Source organism: Mustelus asterias, chromosome 1 (assembly GCF_964213995.1).
Source record: "Mustelus asterias chromosome 1, sMusAst1.hap1.1, whole genome shotgun sequence".
NCBI classification, from domain to species: Eukaryota; Metazoa; Chordata; class Chondrichthyes; order Carcharhiniformes; family Triakidae; genus Mustelus; species Mustelus asterias.
In genome coordinates, this window is record NC_135801.1 from 193,120,342 (window position 1) to 193,136,495 (window position 16,154).

Here is a 16,154-nt window from a genome sequence, read left to right on the forward strand (position 1 = left end):
AGTAAGGGTAGAGGTCTTTTTAGTTAGGGCATCATGATCAGCACAGGTTTGGAGGGATGAAGGGCCTGTTCCTGTGCTGTACGTTTCTTTGTTCTTTGTTTTATCTATGCCTTAAATAAACTTTGGAATTTCCTCCATATACCTGTCACTCTTTCCTAAATGCCTTAAAATCTATCTCTGACCAAGACTTTGGTCAATTCTCTTAATATCTTCTCCTTTGGATTTTAGATTTTAGATTTTATCTGCCAAGTATCCTGTGAAACATGTTGGATATTTTACTGCTGTAGGTGCTGTATCAACGTAATTTGTTGTAACTTGGTTCGCTCCATTGGGCTCCAAATTGATAGTGTAAAATATTCCATTGGCTTTGAAGTGCTTCAGGACGCCCTGAGGGCTTCTATGTTAATGCAAGTTAATTTTGTTTCACAGGATTCACTGAGCACACTGATCAACAGTATTCCGTTGTTCATTTGTAATAACTATTATGATAGCTCTGCTGAATACAAGTTCCCTGGGGATTGGTAATTAGCCAACCAGGTGGAGTTCGTGTACCGAGTCCTTTATAAAGCAAGACCCCGAGAGGATCCATTATCCTTTTAGTCCCGGTTGGGACCTGTTGTGTTCACCACAGTGGTTTTTATTTCTTTCTATTTTTGCAATAAAGCACGGTTCCTTCTCAGCCGATTCCTGGAGTTATTATAAACTCATAATCCCAGTTGCTGATCAGAACTGACCTAGCTGCTGCTTGAAGCCCACTGAGACTTGTTCAAAAACAAGATGGTGCAGAAGACGGAAATCGGAAATGAAAGTGAAATGTGCTGGATATGCTCAGCGGGTCGGTCGGCATCTGTGGAGGGAGAAGTTAATTCATCAGGTCAATCAGAACTGGAGAAAATTAGTGATGCCGCAGGTTTTGCATATGTACAGAGACAGGGAAAGGTGGAGGATAGAGTGGAAGGCAAGAGAGTCAAAATGAGAAAAGGGTCAATGCTGCAAGGCAAAAGGAAAAGATCAATGGGAAGTAAAGCAATGAAAGATGTATTGAGAGGAGGTGTAAATGGGAATAGCACGATGTTCACCAACAGCCGCTGTCTGAAAAAATGGGGGTGAATTTGCTTTCTGTCCCCCTAACCGTGCGATTGATTTTATTCTTCATGCTTACCACACCTTTAGTAAAAAGAGTGCTCCTGTATTTCCGATTTTCATTTGTTGTCTTTATTTTGTAATCATGATCCTTTGGGCTTAAGTTTCGTATTTTGTGTTATAACTGAGTGTCACACAAGAGAGGAAGTGAAGTTCCCAATTAGAAATGTTGCAGGTAAGTCACGCAGTTCTGTCGCTGAATTACAGTGTGGTAGAACGGTTGGAAGCAAGCCATTCTGGTCAATGCGCACACTGGGATGAACCTGTAAAAACAATCATTCAGAAACTCTCTACCGCAGAGAGTAATTGAGGCAAATAACAATAGATGTGTATGAGTGGAAACTAGATAAGCCCAGGAAAGAGAAAGGAACAGACGGCTATGTCGATAGAGTGAGATCAAGTGTTGCGAAGGAGGTTCACGTGGAACATAAAACACCAAAATGTCCTGTTGGGCCGAAAGGGCAGTTTCTGCCCTGTAATATGCTGCGTCATTTTAGAGCAGAAAAATATACTTGCATACAATTTGTCTGAACCTTTCCCAGCACAAGGACATTTGACATTTGTGGACTTGCTGTTACAATGTTGGCGCTGTTCACCAAGGGTTAAAAGGAACTAGTGAGTGGGATAGAGGGGTGGGGGGGTAGAGAGACAGAGAAAAAAATACTTGAAGAAAATGAATACAGTGTGTTCCTGTACATGGACAGAAATGATTTAAAGCTGTATGAAACCATAAACCAGAACCTCGTAGCGATCCTGTGAACCTTTCAGCGATTCTTTCTCATGGCGTCAAAGCTCCTCAGTGAGATTTACTCAAAATAGATAACCGTCAGAAGCACATGTGGGAAAGGCACGTTTGCTGTTTGGAATGGTTTCACACACACTTGCGTATTTCTGGGAAAGCTGAAAGCTGGACAATTGCCATTGTTGTGTCAATCACGCACGCACATACTCTCTTGCTGTCTCCATCGCCCTTTATCTGTTTAGTTCATTCACTTGCCCCCTTGTTCGCTTGCTGGCTCTCTCTTCGCTCACTCGTTCTTCTATCTTGCAAACTCCCTCCTTGCTTGTTCTCCCCTCTTGTGTGCTCCTCCCTTTTCACTCATTCTCCTCTCACCTTACTCCCTCTTGTGCTCCCCCCTCTCTCAGTCTCCCATCTATCTCATCCGCTCGCTCCCCCACTCTCGTCTGCTTGTTTCCCATCATTCATCCGCTTGTCCCCCCCGTTGCCCATTTGCTCTCCCTCTCTCGCCTACTTATTCCTCCTCTTGTGCCCGCTTGCTCCCCCTTTCACGCCCACTCGCTCCCCTCTCAGCCCGCTCACTCCCCCTTTCACGCCCACTCGCTCCCCTCTCAGCCCGCTCACTCCCCCTTTCACGCCTGCTCGCTCCCCTCTCGGCCCTTTCGCTCCCCTCTTGGCCCGCTCGCTCCCCCTTTCACACCTGCTCGCTCCCCTCTCGGCCCGCTCACTCCCCCTCTGGTGTCCGCCTGCTCTCCTTCTCTCGCCCAACCTTGCATGTCTCTATCCTGCTTACGTGCATTCTCTTCCATGCACAATGCCTTGTTCAAAATTACTAGTCAGCCTCTATTGCTCTGACCAGCTACTCGCAGATTATGAAGTGATAGATTCTTACAAACGATTTTTTCCCTCTTTGTAACTGTGTTGTTCTTTTTTATTTTTGTTCATGGGATGTGGGCGTCACTGGCTAGGCCAGTATTTATTACCCATCCCTAACTGCCCATGAGAAGATGGTGGTGAGCTGCCTTCTTGAACTGCTGTAGTCTTTGTGTACCACAGAATGTAGTTGAGGCCAAAACGTTGTCTGATTTCAAGAAGAAATTCGATATAGCTCTTGGGGCTAAAGCGATCAAGGGATAAGGGGGGGGGTCAGGATATTGAATTTGATGATCAGTTATGATCAAAATGAATGGCGGAGCAGGCTCGAAAGGCTGAATGGCCTACTCCTGCGTCTAGTTGTTATGTTTCTATGTAATAACACCCATACTGCTGTTAGGAAAGGAGTTCGAAAGGAGTTTGACCCAGCGACTGTAAAGGAACTTCTGCCCCATGCCCGTCTGTATAGTGCGCAAGAAACAATACTTCTCACTGTATACTAATACATGTGACAATAATAAATCAGATCAAATCAAAAACTTCCCTTTGCTCCCTCCAGTTGAAAAGCTTTTCCTCCTTCATCACCTCTCGTTACTATTATTGCCTTTACCACTGGCACCATGAATATCTACATTCTTCTTCATGGGCACCCTATTCAAAGAACAAGAACAAAGAAAATTGCAGCACAGGAACTGGCCTTTCGGCCCTCCAAGCCTGCACCGACCATGCTTTGGATTCTTTGAATTGTCCTCCATACGATTCCATCTCTCCTTCGTAGAATTGCACAGTGCAGAAGGGGTCCTTTGGCCCATCGAGTCTGCACCAAAACATCTGAACTCCCACCTAATCCCACCTACCAGCACTTGGCCCATAGCCTTGAATGTTATGACATGCCCATTGCTCAGCCAGGTACTTTTTAAAGGCTCGTCTTTATGATTGCAGAACAACTGGGATTAGATTTTGTTGTGTGAAGGGCATTAAATGGAACATGGGTTCCGACTGTGACCGAGACGGGAGAGAGAAGCTGAGTTCAGAGCTCCAAGTGCAGGGACTGCAAGGGGCTGAGATGGAAGCTGTGGCCAGAGCTCCCTGCAGCATTATGCAGCTGGATCTCTTTACCAACCTTTAATTGGTTAAGCTTGAAGTTTGTGATGTTGCTACACCTGTGCTCATAAAACCTGGAGCTGCACTTGCCAAACATGGACCGTTTGTTGCTATTAAGAGCAGATTTACGTTTTCCAACAGAAGATCGCTTTCACCAGGAAATCGCCTTGTCTGTGGTGCTGGTTGATCTCCAAGCCCATGGCTCAACTAAATTGCTCCCAAACAGCATGTAACCCAGTGAGTGTAGAGCAGGATTTTAGTAGGTACTGGGTAAAACCGCACCCAGTGATATATATGTAGTGTTTGAGTTTGGCAAGACATCTGATTTCGGTTGATGTTTCTCTCCAATCACTTGAGTGATGTATAGCCTCTTTGAAGTAAGAAAAAAACTATCTCTTTGCCACAATGGAACCGCCTACTAGAAATTGCATTTATTTTGCACCTTGGATGTAGAAAACTGTGCCAAATGGCTCATGGGCTTCTTCTTGGATGGTTATTCTCATGGGCTTCTACAGATGATCACCCAGAAGTTGCCTGCAAGTTATGGGCCCAGGTGACCTGGTCTTAATTTTACATCTCTTGGAGTTCAAAGTGAGGTGTGTTTGTGGAAACGTCAATTCAGTTGCTCACGGGTATAACCCCTTAGCACAAGAACTGTTTGCAGCCAGGCGCTACAAACATATGAACATACTAATTAGGAGCACGCCATTCAGCCCCTCGAGACTGCTCCAATAAGATCGTGCCCGGTCTGAATCACAGTCCCAATTTCACATTTTTTAAAAATATAAGTTAGCGCCTTCAATCAGAGAGGCCTCTGTTGGAATTTTCACTATGGAGCCTTATGACTTGAAGATTATTCAGTAAAATGGAGGGTCTGAAGTTCCGTATCGCACCTGCAGAGGCAACTGATGAACAAGGTCGAGGGGGCTTTACTCTATGTCTAATCTTAAGGGCAAATTTTAGGCCAGGTAGAGGGAGCTTTACAACTATAACTGAGTCATTGAGCATAACTTTTACTTTTTAATCTCTTTTTTCCTGCCACCACTTGAGCCTTCTGGAGTGTAATCTGAAAAGCACTGTATTAAGGCAGAATTTGTTGTAGTTTGTTTGCTGCTCTGGGCTTCGATTGGAACTGATTGAAAAGCAGAAGTTCACAATTGTTGAAGTATTCTGTCTCCTTCAATCATGGGCCAATCTCTGCACTCCCAGGCATCCACATCATTTAAACTAAACAGAGCCTGCTCACCTACCTTCATTCATGGAGTCACTAAATCACCGTCTTGGGTTCTGCTGTAAAGGCCCCGACACTTCATCACTTGGGGCTAAAAGGATCAAGGGATATGGGGGTCTCAGGATATTGAATTTGATGATCAGCCATGATCAAGATGAATGGTGGAGCAGGCTCGAAGGGTCAAATGGCCTCCTCCTGCTTCTAGTTTCTATGTTAAGTGAGATCTTGCCCTTGAATGGCATACATGCACAAACTTTCCAGTTACGTGTGTCAATCGGGCACAGAAACCACAACCAATTTCCTCCCCTACCTTTCCTCTGGCAAAGGGAAACCCTCTGAAGTCTAGCTCCCTATGAAAGACTGGGAATCAAGGCTGGAGTCTTCTGATCTCTATGGTTCAAGCCAATCTAGCTATGTGACACCTTTACCTACTCAAAGACAGAAAAACTATCCTCATAGCACTTCAGAACAACATGAATTACCTTTGGAATAGAGCCATAGTTTTTGTGGCAGAAAATAAGATTGAAAATTTCCTCAAAGGAAGTTCTCACAGACAACCATGAGATAGATGAACAATTTGTATGTTTTGGTATTGCTTGAGGGATGAATGCTGATCAAGACACTGGGGACAACTCTCCTGCTCTTCTTCGTATGACACAATAGAGTGGAAGGAGAAGGTGGCATGGTGGGAATGTCACTGGGCTCGTAATTCAGCGACCCATGTTAATGCTGTCGGGACATGGGTTCAAGTCTCACCATGGCAGCTGGCGGAATTTAAATTCAGTTAATAATAAATCTGGAATTGGAAGCTATCCTTAGTAATGGTGACCATAAAATTAATTACTGATTGTTGTAAAAACCCACCTGAATTGCTTCTCAGCCTTTTGGCTAGGATCAAGCATCACATCGAGCTCAAGATGCAATGCTTTTTCTTGTCAACTTGAATCTTGTATGGACCATTAATTGGATTCAATTTGAACTGCTTTTTGGAGCAAGCAGGGAGATGGATTAAGGGTTTGCCCTGTCCACTCTGCACATTGACTTTGTAACTTTAAGAATGGGGTTCACTCATATCCTTTAGGGAAGGAAATAGAACCATAGAATTCCTACAGTGCAGAAAGCTCACATTCAGCCCAACAAGTCTGCGTCGACTCTCTGAAAGAGCTTCTTACCCAGACTAATCCATTTAATCTTCACATCTTTGGACTCTAAGGGCCAATTTAGCATTACCAATTCATCTAACCTGCACATCTTTAGACTGTGGGAGGAAACCAGAGCACCCAGAGGAAACCCATGAGGACAAGGGGCAAACGTGCAAACTCCACACAGACAGACACCCAAGGCCAGAATTGAACTCGGATACCTGGTGCTGTAAGGCAGCAATGCTAACCACTGTGCCACTGTGCCGTTCATGAAATTTGCCTATCTCACCTGGTCTGGCCTACTGTATATCTACAGAAATGTGGTTGACTTTTAACTGTCTTCCACAATGGTCAAGCAAGCCACGAGGTTAAAGGGTAATTGGGGATGACCAGCAGATGCTGGCCTTGCCAGCAATATCCACGCCCCATCAAAATATATATATTTAAAAGTCTTTTACTTTCACCTGACAGGGTCTCGGTTTAATGTCTCCTGTGAGTGACAGTATATCAGGCAATGCTCTCAGCCAATGCTAACTTTGCTGTTGGTCTGGATTACGTGTTCCAAGTCCTGGATTGAGACTTTGGGGGTGTTTCTGCTGAGCCAAGCTGACATTGTCATTGGAAGCAGTTCACTGTCATCTTCAATCTCTCCTCACTGTGCAGGATGTAATGATAAAAAGAATCAAAAACAAAGCTTTTTTTCTTTAAAACAAGTTTTTTAATAAACTAGATAAAGACTAACAAATGTCTGGCAGTGAGTTGAAAGCAGTAATCCGATCTTGGTGGGTTCTGCTCGTGTTCATAAGCTGTTCTGGCTTCACTCTTGGGCTTTGAGATACTATCAGAACCACTCAATTAAATTACAACCTTGTAACTTGCTACCGGCCATCTGTTCTAGTGCAAGCATTGGAAGGTTTTTAGTAATTGGCTGTGGGGTCGTTAATGCGGCAGACCGCAGGATGAAAGGGTGTAGGATCCCCATAGACCACTGGGGTGCACAATGACTAAAATAACTTATGTTCAGAGTAATGGCAAGGGTTCTGGAGTAATCAGATGGTTATGTATCAAATAATAGATACCCAGGAATGACTTACTGGCTGGACCCGAAACAAGTTCAGATTATTTAAATATATAATAGTGAATACCTGGGATTGGGCTATAGGTTTTAATCAAGAGGTTTATGTGTCGTATAAGATATACTGTATAGAATGACATCATGTGCCCAGCACAGAAACAGACCACTTGTTCCAGTCACTTCATTTATGTTCCACTTGAACCTCCTCCCATGCTCCTTCGTTAAGATAACCCTCTATTTTCTTCTAAATAAAAGCAAATTACTGCGGATGCTGGAATCTGAAGCCAGAAGAGAAAACGCTGGAAAATCTCAGCAGGTCTGGCAGAGTCTGTAAGGAGAGAAAAGAGCTGACTTTTCGAGCCCAGATGACCCTTTGTCAAAGCTTTGAGCATGGGTTCTTTGGGGAGCCTGGGGAGCTTTGACAAAGGGTCATCTGGACTTGAAACGTCAGCTCTTTTCTCTCCTTCCAGATGCAGCCAGACCTCCTCTATTTTCTTCTTCCTCTTCTGCTTATCTGCTTCAATGCATCTGTACAATTTGCCTCAAATTCTCCCCGTGGTAGTGAGTTCTACATTCTCAACACACTCTGGGTGAAGACATTTCTTATGAATTCCCAGTTGGATTTCTTGATGACCATTTTATGCTGATGCCCTTTAGTTGTACTCTTCCCCATGAGTGGAAACACACTCTCTGTACCTACTCAATCAAAACCTTTCATAATTTTAAAAACCTCTGTAAGGTCACCTTCCATTCTGCTTACCCTTTCCTGATTAATATAATCTTGCAGATCTGGCATTACACTGTAAATATGTTTTGCAACCTCTCCAGTGCAATGCTGCCTCTAATTTTTCTTGTGTGCGACCTGTTTGTTGCACTGCATGATCCCTTTAAGATTGTTGTGTAGCCATGCATTAAAAATATATATTTCATGGAATTTGGGCATCACTAGCAAGCACAACATTGTTGTCCATCCCTAATTGCCTTTTGAATTGAGTGGCTTGCTAGGCCATTTCAAAGACAGTTAAGAGTCAATGATGTTGTTGTGGCTTTGGAGTCACATGTAGGCCAGACCAGGTAAGGACGGCAGATTTCCTTCCCTAAAGGACATCAGTGAACCAGGTGGGCTTTTATGACAATCAATGATAGCTTTTTGGTGACTAGTTTTGTATTCCAGGTTTTATTATCTGAATTTAAATTTCACCAGTTTCCCTGCTGTGATTTGAACCCATATCTCCAGCGAATTAGCCTGGGTCTCTGGATTATTAGTTCAGTGACATTACCACAAAGCCACTGTCTCCCCATACCCCGTCTTAAAGGGAAAGTTGATTGTGCGCAGACTGTTTACGCTGCATAGTATGTTCCAGGTTGCTGCATCATTACATACTCACACAGCATAGAGGGAATATTGCTTCAGTTCCTCCATGTCCTTCACATGATCACCAAAACCGAACACAGTTCTTCACGAGTGTGGCCTAACTGAGGTTCAATACAAGAGTACTATGACGTCTCCACTTTTCAAATTGAGTCTTTGCTTTGCTTTTTTTTATTGTCGCGTATTAACCTGTGTTGCTACTTTTGGATTTGTGTGTCTTTGTCCCCCAATCTATTTGCTCTTCCACTCGGTTTAGATTCTTAATTTCCAAGTGACATGGAAGAAATAATTTCCATATTTTGTTTTCTGAAATGTAATACCTCACACTGATCTCTGTTGAGTAATTCCCAGGCTGGAATGTAATTGAAGGGTTTGAAAGATTTATAGAATAATGGATACTTAGGAGTGCGTTGTTAGCTGGAATTTATTTATATATACCATACACAAAAGCCAAGAGTGAGTTAGGCTGGAGCTGAATCAAGGATTTCCATTACACCCTATATTGAATTCTGAAAGCGTAGGATCATCTTTGTCAGTGGGATTTCAGTTTAGTGCATGCGAAATTTGGTCTCTGAAAAGCATCTAGTAATACACTCATAGACCTGGGGTGGGAGGGGGAGGTGGTCGGATGGGCTATGGGACACAGTCATTTTGGCGAATGGAGTTGGTGCCATTCACATTCATTTTTTGAAATGAAAAGCAGGCTCCAAAAACCTCAAAAGGAGGAAATAAGAACAGAGCAATTTTCGAGTCATACAAGCTAACATATATATCTGATAATCTAGGAGATGCTGAGCACCCCTTCATTGGCCCCTTCCTTTTCTAATCTACCTGCTGCTCAGTGATTCCAGTGCTGTGGAAAATATTCCTGCAGTAATTCTCACGTGGTGGTACATTCTATTGTGGGGACTATTCTCTTTTATTTTCAGCATTGCTTTGTAGCAAATGAAAAGAAGAACTAACTGGACGTTGGATGTCTCCCTCACACAGCTCTTGCCACTTCCCTGCTTCCCTTCCATCCCCAACTTATAGAACATAGAACAGTACAGCACAGAACAGGCCCTTCGGCCCACGATGTTGTGCCGAGCTTTATCTGAAACCAACTTCTGAAAGAACAGCTCTTGCAAAGATTCGTGCCCACTCTTTTGCTCCTCGGAGGAGCGCCTTGGGACCTTATTCTGTGAAACGCAAGTTGTCACCGTTTGTACAAAATGTGATGAATTTTATTCACACGGAATGAATTGCTTTGAAGTGCAGGGACTGTTGTTATGTATGGATGACAAAAATGAAAACACTTGAAGTCAATTAAAAGCCAAGATTATCAAAGCATTTCTATTCTCATCGCAGAACAAGGGGGTAATTGGCACTCAACACAACTTCCCTGCCTGGCGGGAACATAAGCTTGATTTCCCACCACTGCTTCCTCCCTTCGCATGTGTCGCCTTTGATAAATGAATTCAAAAATAGGAAAATAATTCTGGATGTACATACCACACCAGCATTTGAAACCAGAAAAAAGGGAGGCATCATCAGAATTTGTCGCGGTCGAAAAGGATGGCTGCTTGATGAGATAGCCTTCATCGAAGAGGCCAGGAGAGAGGGTAACATCAAGGAGATACGCGATTACCAGAGAGGTAGCTGCTGGGTTTGCAATCCATGAATGGGCTTTTAGTTAATTGAAAATAGGGAGAGAAGTAGTTCAGGTTTTTGAACTATTTCCCGTCGTGAGACAGGTTAGTTTTATCCGACTGATGATACAAAGTATTGTTACAATAGTAATCCTGCTCAATAAAGAACAAAGATCTTACAGCGCAGGAACAGGCCCTTCAGCCCTCCAAGCCTGCACCGACCATGCTACCTAACTTAACTAAAACCCTCTACCCTTCCGAGGACCATATCCCTCTATTCCCAGCCGATTCATGTATTTGTCAAGACGCCCCTTAAAAGTCACTATCGTATCTGCTTCCACTACCTCCCCCGGCAACGCGTTCCAGGCACCCACCACCCTCTGTGTAAAGAAATCTGCCTCGTACATCTCCTTTAAACCTTGCCCCTCGCACCTTAAACCTATGCCCCCTGGTAATTGACTCTTCCACCCTGGGAAAAAGCTTCTGACTTTCCACTCTGTCCATGCCTCTCATAATCTTGTAGACTTCTATCAGGTCACCCCTCAATCTCCATCGTTCCAGTGAGAACAAACCAAGTTTCTCCAACTTCTCCTCATAGCTGATGCCCTCCATACCAGGCAACATCCTGGTAAATCTTTTCTGTACCCTCTCCAAAGCCTCCACATTCTTCTGATAGTGTGGCGACCAGAATTGAATTCCAAGTGCGGAGGAACCGCAGGTTCAGACATTTGGTGTATGTGCTTGGCTGAGGAGCCAATGGTGCGAAGCTACCACCTGTGGGATTATGACTGAACGCCTCTAAGTCAGAATCTGGCCTAAAAGTATAAAGATGGTGTTTGACTCTGGCTGCATGGCCCCTCATTCATTCACCATGCACAAGACCAAATTGGGAACAGCAAGCTGAACATTGCTACTCGCTTATGCATACCATCTACAAAGTTCCTGGGATATGAATCAGGCTGCCTTTGTTTTTCACCTTAGCTTAGAGAAGCTGAGGCCTCGATGTTTGTCCCTAACTGGCTCTGGTTGTGATCAGCTCCATTAATGCAGGCTAGGGATGGATTTTGGGACCTTGTGCTATGCATGGCGTAGCACCATAACACATGATATATTTGCCTTCTGAGCTATTGGAGAGGGATGTAATGACAGGTTTTAACATGTATATATGAATCCCAATTGAGGATATCATCGCAAACAGCATTTGACTTTATAGCTTGTGGCCGGTGTGGTTGAGTGTCCAACGGATCATCAGTTCCTTCGTCTTTCATTCAGGTTTCTTAAGTTAATTCCAAAATTACAAGACATCACCGGGATTAATAAGAATGAGAGAGAATATAAAACATGTCGGAAAGTACTGTTCGAGTGGCATTTGAATTGTCAAACTTTGTAAGAGAGAAGTAAGGAGTTGCAAGGCTTTAAGGTTTAGGGAAATTATGGGGTGGTGTGCTGTGTATTGAATTTAACATCGAGAACTTGGGAAGAAGAGGCAACACAAAAGCCAAAAATTATGCAGCTCAGGACAGCAAGGGAAAACATAAATGGCATTTAGGTAGGGCTTTAAACGTCAGAAAATGTCTTTGGGTGTTTAATAGAGTGGTAGTGGAAGCATGACTGTTGAAGCAAAGTAGCGATTCATAGAAATCATAGAAACCCTACAGTACAGAAAGAGGCCATTTGGCCCATCGAGTCTGTACCGACCACAATCCCACCCAGGCCCTACCCCCATATCGCGACATATTTACCCACTAATTCCACATCTCAGGACACTGAGGGGCAACTTTAGCATGGCCAATCAATCTAACCCGCACATCTTGGACTGTGGGAGGAAACCGGAGGAGCCGGAGGAAACCCACACAGACACGAGGAGAATGTGCAAACTCCACACAGACAGTGACCCAAGCTGAGAATCGAACCCAGGTCACTGGAGCTGTGAAACAGCAGTGCTAACCACTTTGCTATCGTGCCGCCCAATTGGGATTGGGAAGGGTGGCCAAAGATTTGACGGAAGAGGTCAATTTTGAGGCACGTCTTATAGAAAGGTGGAATAATATGGTCAGCACATGGCCAAGTAGCTGAAGGGGCAGCCGCCAATGATGGGAGGAAGATGTGTGTGTGTGTGTGTGTGTGTGTGTGTGTGTGTGTGTGTGGGGGGGGGGGGGGGGGGGGGTGGTTGGGGGGTTGTTGTTGTCAGCAGGAACTCGGGTGATTAAAGTCAGAGGAACAAAAAGAGACGAGGAGGTGGATTGTTGGCTGGATGAGGTGACAGAAAGGACTGTGTGGATGAGTCTATTTAAACAGAAGATTTTTAAATTCGAGGCTTCTGTAGGTCAGTTAAGATGTGGCAATGGGTGAGGAGGATCTGGCGTGGGATATTTTGGATTAGCTGAATTTTAATGGATGTCAACTCGGCGAGCATTTGAGGAATTGAGTTTGTAATTGCCAAAGGCATGGCTGAGGGTCTTGATTGCTGAAGGGAGATGTGAAGACGGAGCTATTACAGAAGTTGAAGTACATGGTCTTTGTAATGGAGAGGGTGTGGTTAGACACAGTGATGAGATTGCCAACAATCTAGTTCAACGTGATATAATGGCCAGAGTGGAATATGGGGTGATGGCAAGGCTCAGAGTTTGAAGTAGGAACTTCAAATGATACTTTTAGACTTAGCAATGTTTAGCTGGAGGAAGTTATGCCTTACCCACACTGGACGTTGGACAATCAGTCTGATAGTACAGAGATAGTGGAGACATAGAGCTGGGAATGACTGGCATGACTGGCCCCCCAGTATTGAATTGATATTGCCAAGCTGTTTTTTAAAATTCTTCCATGGGATGAGGGTGTCGCTGGCTAGACTAGCGTTATTGCCCATCCCTAACTCCCCTTGAGAAAATGGTGGTGAGCAGCCACCTTAAACTGCGTCAGTTCATCTGGTGCAGGTGCATAGTGCTGGTGGGAAGAAAGTTCCAGGATTTTGGCCTTGCAACAGTGAAGGAACATCAATAGAATGCCAAGTCAGAATGGCATGTTACTTCGAGAGGGACTATGCATCGGATACCCTTGTCTTTCTAGGTGATAGAATTCAATGCTTTGGAAGGTGCTATTGAAGGAGCTTTGGTGAGTTCCTCAATTTTATATATCATACACAATATTGCCACTATGTGTGAGTGATGGAGGGAGTGAATGTATCAGTTGGTGATGGGGTGCAAGCAGGCTACTTTTTCCTGGATGGTGTTGAGCTTCTTGAGTGCTGTTGGAGCTGCACTGATCCGGCAAGTGGGGAGTATTCCATCACACTCCTGACTTGTGCCTTGTACATGGTAGACGGGCTTTGAGAAGTCAGCAGGTGAGTTATTTGCTGCAGAACATTCTCTTCCCTGCTGACATGAGACTTTTGAATGGACCGACTGAAGTTGATCTTTCTCTACACCCTTGCTATGACTGTAACACTATATTCTGCACCCTCTCCTTTCCTTCTCCCCTATGTACTCTATGAACAGTATGCTTTGTCTGTATAACGCGCAAGAAACAATACTTTTCACTGTATACCAATATGTGTGACAATAATAAATCAAATCAAATCAAATCAAGGATTCCCAGACCTCTGGATTACTAGTCCAGTACCATCACCGCTATGCCACCATCCCCACATGAAACAGAATATCATTTCACTTTCGCTTATGACTACGACACATGGGATTTCAGGTCTCAAATTGGAAAGGGACAATGTAAGAACTTATATCAGGAAGCCTGACTTTGCACAAGGAGCAGTCAGTACTTGGAATGGGACCTGGATATGGAAGTGGAGAAAAATAGGTAGGAATCATTTAATATGCAGTAATCAGTGAATTGTAAGGACAATGGAGTAGATGGCCAAGCCAACTCCCTCTGTTTTGCTCTATGTCATGGTGTCACTTACCTTTGATGTAACAGGCATCTCAGTCACATACATTCAATCCCATTTAAGAAGAGCGTAACATAAAATCTGTTTTATATGGAAAGCTTCAAGCTCTCCATTATGTGTTAAAACAATACCAGACACCTTGGAGTGAACTCCAGGACAGCAATCCAGTGTCCTGGTTCAGATAATAGTTTTAAACTCTTGTCATCTGATTTTGATTGGACCACTGTTTTTAATTCAGTCAGCGGCATCTGGTATGATCTCTCTAATTCAGTCCGGCTTTCCTCTATCTTGTATGTAACTTGTACAAAGACATCTCCACGACCCCCTTGATGATGACCACCGTAGACTGGAATTAGATTGCTACGGGGCTTTAAAGAATTGCATTGGACAGCCCAGATGTCTCTTTTGCATTGTGTGGTAAAGAAAGGATTTGCTTTATTGTATCAATGATACAATATTAAAGGGGCAGCAGGAACACAAGGTCCTTGGAGGGTAGGGAACACATACACAAATCTTTTGAAAGTGGCAGGACTAGATACAAAGGCTAGTTATAAAAGTGATTGGGACCTTGTGAGATATTTTTAGAAAATAAAAGTATAGCGTCAAAGAGCAAGAAAGTTATACCAAAGTTCTGCTAAACTGCTATAAAAAGCTGTAAGTATTGTGAACTGTGAGGAGCATATTAATAGATTCCAGGAGAACAGAGGGTGGAATTGATGGACTGATGGCCGATTAGATTTAATACGGAGAAGTTTGAAGTGATACATTTTGGTAAGGAAGAATGAGTAGAGACAATATAAGATAAAGGAGACAATGCTAAGGTGGTTGCAGCAACAGAGTCACCTGTTGTACATGTGCACAAATCATTGAAGGGGGTAGGTAGGTTGAGAACGTGGTTAATAAAGGATGTGGGATCCTGGGCTGTAAAGTAGAGGCAAAGACAAGGAAGTTAAGATGAACCCTTGTATAAAGCACTGGTTCAGCTTCAACTGGAGTATTGTGGCCAGAGGACAAAAGCAGCAGATACATGGCAACACTGTCACCTGGAGGTTTCCCTCCAAGTCACTCACCATCCTGATTTGGAAATATATCGCCATTCCTTCACTGTCGCTAAGAGTCAACCACATTACCTGTGGATGAGGCGATGTAGGCCAGACCAGGTAAGGGCGGCAAATTTCCTTTTCTAGAGGACATTAGAGAACCAATCGATAATAGTTTCATGGTCATTATTAGTTTTTAATTCCAGATTTTTGATTGAATTAAAATTTCACCATCTAACATGGTGGCTTCCAAGAGCATTACAAGAACTAGGAGCAGGAGTAGGCCACCTGGCCCCTCGAGCCTGCTCCTCCATTCAATAAGATCATGGCTGATCTTTTCGTGGACTCAGCTCCGCTTACCCGCCCGCTCACCATAACCCTTAATTCCTTTACTGTTCAAAAATGTATCTATCCTTGCCTTAAAAACATTCAATGAGGGAGCCTCAACTGCTTCACTGGGGAGGGAATTCCACTGATTCACAACCCTTTGTGTGAAGAGGTTCCTCCTCAACTCAGTCCTAAATCTGCTTCCCCTTATTTTGAGACTATGCCCCCTAGTTCTAGTTTCACCCGCCAGTGGAAACAACTTCCCTGCTTCTATCTTATCTATTCCCTTCATAATCTTATGTTTCTATAGATCTCTCCTCATTCTTCTGAATTCCAATGAGTATAGCCCCAGTCTACTCAGTCTCTCCTCATAAGCCAACCCTCTCAACTCCGGAATCAACCTAGTGAATCTCCTCTGCACCCCCTCCAGTGCCAGTATATTCTTTCTCAAATAAGGACACCCTGGGAGACCCTGGGTCTCTGGAATACTAGTGCAATGACAATACCTTTGCACAATTGCCTCCCCAAAACTGAACTGGACCAGCCATATAAATACTGTGGCCACAAGAACAGGTCAGAGGC

The 16,154-nt window shown here is 43.8% G+C and overlaps 1 protein-coding gene and 1 pseudogene across 2 annotated transcripts in view; both read left to right on the forward strand.

Moving 5' to 3' along the window:
• exoc6b (exocyst complex component 6B) overlaps nucleotides 1-16,154 on the forward strand; it is a 631,370-nt gene that overhangs the window by 218,477 nt on the left and 396,739 nt on the right. The gene's annotated exons all lie outside the window — the stretch shown is intronic.
• On the forward strand, nucleotides 5,959-6,161 carry LOC144501653 (U2 spliceosomal RNA; annotated as a pseudogene).